Here is a 4,275-nt window from a genome sequence, read left to right on the forward strand (position 1 = left end):
ATTGGTGCAGCCACTGTGGAAAACAATATAGAAGTTCCTCAAAGAATTAAAAATAAAATTGCCATATGACACAGTCATTCCACTACTGGGTATCTACTGAAAGGAAACAAAAACACAAATTTGAAAAGATACACGCAGTCGTGTGCATATTGCAGTGTTATTTATAATAGCCAACATAGGGCCATAACCAAAGTGACCACTGAGAGAAAAAAGGTAAAGAAGATGTGGTACACACACACACACACACACACGTGCATGCACACGCACATTGGAATATTACTCAGCCATAAAAAGGATGAAACTGAGTAATTTGTAATAACATAGATGGACCTAGAGGTTATTGCATTAAGTGAAATAAATCAGAATGGGAAAGAGAAATACTATATTATTTCACTCTTATGTGGAGAAAGAGAAAGACAGAGAGAGAGAGAGAGAGAGAGAGAGAAAGAAAGGAAGGAAGGAAGGAAGGAAGGAAGGAAGGAAGGAAGGAAGGAAGGAAGGAAGGAAGGAAGGAAGAAAGGAAGAATAATGAAAAAGGGAGGGAAAGAGGGAGGAAAGGAGAAAGGAGGGAAGGAAGGAAGGAAGGACGGACAGACCATATCCGTAAATACAGAAAACAATCTGAAGGTTGCTAGAGGGGAGAGAGTGGGAAGAATTGGTAAAATGGGTGAAGGGGAGTGGGAGATACAGGTTTCCAATATGGAATGAATAAGTCGTGGGAATAAAAGACACAGCATAATGAATACAGTCAATGGTATCCTAATAGTTTTCTATGGTACAGATAGTAGCTATGTGTGCAGTGTGCCAAGCATAATGTAAAAACTTGTCAAATCACTATGTTGTTGTATACCTGAAACTAATGTAATATGTTTGTCAACTACCCTCAAAATTTTTTAAATAAAAAGTATATAAAATAAATAAACTGAGTCTTTTTGTAACAACACATTGATGAATCCTGGCTTTTAAAATCTATTCTATTAATCTATGTCTTTTGTTTACCCAGGGTAATCCATTTATATTGAAAGTAGTAATAGATAGTGAAGATAGTGTTGACATTTTGTTGTATTTTCTGTATGTGTTCTAGCTTTTCTCCCTCAGAGTCTTCCTTATCGACTTCCTTTGTGTTTAACTAATTTCTCCCATAGTTTACCTTAGGGTTCATTCTTATGCTGTACTTTCTCAGTGTCTGGGCAAATGTAGAATAACACATATCCATCACTATCCTATCACACAGAGTGTTCTCACTGCCCTAAATATCCTCTGTGCTCTGCTAATTCTTCTTGTCCCAAATCCCCATCCCTGTCAAATAGTGGTATTTTTACTATCCCCATAGGTTTGCCTTTTCAGAGGGTCACTTGGAATCACACAGTATGTAACCTGTTCAAATTGACTGCCTTCATTAGTAAAATGCATTTATGTGCATTTAAGAGTCGTCTGGAAGGATATCATGATTGCTACCAAATTTTGGCAATTATGAATAGAACTGATAAAACATCCATATGCAGGTTTTGTGTGAATATAAGATTTCAACACTTTGGGGTAAATACCAAATATCAAGATTGCTGCATTATATAATAACAGTATGTTTATAAGAAACTGCCAAACTGTCTTGAAAGGTGGCTATACCATTTTACATTCCACCAGAAATGAATAAGAGTTCCTGTTGCTCCATATCCTTATCAATATAAGATGTTGTCAGTGTTCTGGATTTGAGACATTCTAATAGGTATGTAGTGTTATCCCACTGCATTAATTTGCATGTCACTGATGTCATCTGATGTAGAAGATATTTGCCATCTGTATATCTTCATTAGAGAGATATTTATAAGGTCTTCAGCTAATTTTAAAAATGATTTTTAATGTTTCTTTCTTTTCAAGAGGGAGAGGGGCAGAAAGAGAGAGAGAAAGGGAGATACAGAATCTGTATCTGAGCTGTCAGCACGGAGCCTGACATGGGGCTTGAACTCACAAACCATGAGATCATGACCTAAGCCAAAGTTGGACACTTACCTGACTGAGTCACCCAGGCGCCTTTTCAGTTCATTTTTTAATGGAGTTGTTTGCTTTATCATTGTTGAGTTTTCATAATTTTTTGTATAGTTTAGATAACAGGACTTTATCAGATGTGCCTTTTACATTTTCTCCCAATTTACGCCTTGCTTTTTCATTCTCTTGACATCGTCTTTTACAGAGCAGTTTTTAGTTTTAGTGAAGTCAAGCTTCTCAATTCCTTATTTCATGGACCATGCCCTTGGTGTTGTAGCTAAAAAGTCATCACCATACCCAAGGTCATCTAAGTTTTCTCTTAAATTATTTCCCAAGATATCCATACTTTTGAATTTTTACAGTTAAGTCTGTGAACCATTCGAGTTAATTTTTATGAAGTGGGTAAGATCTGTTTCTAGATTCATTTTGGGTGAGGAGATGTGTGTGTCCAGTACTTCTGGCACCATTTGTTGAAAAGAGTATCTTTCCCCCATTGGATTGCCTTGTTCATCTGCCAAAGATCAGTTGATCGTATTTATGTGGGTCTCTGTTCCATTCCTTTGATCTATTTCTATTCTTTGCCCACTACCGTCCTGCCTTCATAGCTGTACTTTATTAAACCTGCAATCAGTCAGATAGCATCAGCCCTCCAACTTTGTTCTCCTCTTTAATGTTGTGTTGGCCATTCGGAGTCATTAGCTTCTTCATATGAGCTTTAAAAACAGTTTGTGGATATCCACAAAGCATTTTTCTGGGATTTTGACTGGGGATTGCATTGAATCTACAGATCAGGTTGGGAGGAACTGAGATTTTGACAATAGTGACTCTTTCTATCCGTGACCATGGAATATCTCCATGTTTAAAAAACTCTTCTTGGATTTCTTTCATCAGAGCTTGCTAGTCTTCTTCTTATAGATCTTTTACATGTTCTGGTAGACTTATACCTAAATATTTCATTTTGGGGCACTGCCAATGTAAACAGTAGTATGTGCTACATCTCAAATCCCACTTGTTCCCTGCTCTGTACAGAAAAGTGGTTAAGTTTGCATCTTCCCCTTGTATCCTTCAATGTTACTCTAGTGCTTATCAGTCCCAGGAGTTTGGGTTTTGTTTTATTATCAATTCCTTTGGATTTTCTATAGAGGTGATTGTGTTGTCTGTGGACAAAGACCGTTTTATTTCTTCCATTCCAATATGTATACCCTTTATCCATTTTTCCTATCTTACTCCATTAGCAAGGACATCCTGTACAATGTTGAAAAGGAGTGATGAGAGGGAACAACTTTGCCTCCTATTTGATCTCAGTGGAAAAGCGTCAAGTTTCTCACCATTAAATATGATGTTAGCCATAAGATTTTTGTAGATATTCCGTTTCAAGTTGAGGATGTTTCCCTCTGTTCCTAGTTTACTTTTAATCATAAGTAGGTGTTAGATTGGGCCAAATGTTTTTCCTGATCTCTTTAGCTCTTTGTTCATTTTTATCACTTTTAGCTCCTTGAGTATTTTATGAGCTCTCCTAAAGCTTTCATCTAGTATGTCTAATGTCTGGGTTTCTCAAAGACAGGTTCTGCCATTTAACTTTCTTCTTTTGCATTGGTAATTATTCCCTGTTTCTTTTTATACCTTGAGAGATTTTTGTTGAAAATCAGGCATCTAAAAAAAAAAAAGCCACCTCTCTTAGTCTTTGTAGCCTCGTTCTATGCCAGAGAAGTCCTTCACTGATTAGCTGAGCATGCTCTGAACATAGGGAATTGTCTCAATGGAAGCTTAAGGTCTTTTCAGGTCTTCTGTATTGTGCTGCCAAAGTGAGCACTTTTCAGCTCTTCTGAACATGAGTCCTGTCTGTGGCTTACTCACTTCCTCTATATATAAGAGCTGTTTATGCATGCCTTCATTTCCCAATGAATCTCAACTCAGATCCTCCTCTGGGTTTCACATGGTTCTTGCATGTCTCCAGCTGTAATCTTTTTTTCTAAATATCTGCAAATCTGTAATCTCCCTGAAGGCTTCATGAGCAGTGGCTACCACTTTTCCTCCTCACCTGAGAACTGAATTGGGCACTACAGAGAGTAATCTCTCTGCACTCAGTCAGATTAGAACAGGACAAAGAAGGTCTATTCTGCCACCTACAGTTCAAGGAAGGGAACGGAGCTCCTACCTCTTCCAGACCAAAAGGCTGCCACACTGGGGAGTGGCTAAAATAAAGGCAAGTAAAAAGTCATAGATAATTATTTTTGTTAAATAATAAGTTTAAAAACCTTAACTGCTGCATAACCTCATATACAGTAA

At 37.4% G+C, this 4,275-nt stretch overlaps 1 protein-coding gene across 2 annotated transcripts in view; it reads right to left on the reverse strand.

Moving 5' to 3' along the window:
• Window positions 1-4,275, reverse strand: part of LOC115282032 (schlafen family member 12-like) — an 18,485-nt gene that overhangs the window by 5,600 nt on the left and 8,610 nt on the right. The window contains exon 1 of one of the 2 annotated variants that reach the window (XM_029927831.1): window positions 2,011-2,194. The exons of the other annotated variant lie outside the window; for it this stretch is intronic. The gene's annotated coding sequence lies outside the window, so the exon portion shown is untranslated. Of the gene's footprint in view, window positions 1-2,010; window positions 2,195-4,275 lie in introns of those variants that run through there. 2 annotated transcript variants of the gene reach the window in all.

The sequence above is a fragment of the Suricata suricatta genome, chromosome 17 (genome assembly GCF_006229205.1).
Source record: "Suricata suricatta isolate VVHF042 chromosome 17, meerkat_22Aug2017_6uvM2_HiC, whole genome shotgun sequence".
Taxonomy (NCBI): Eukaryota; Metazoa; Chordata; class Mammalia; order Carnivora; family Herpestidae; genus Suricata; species Suricata suricatta.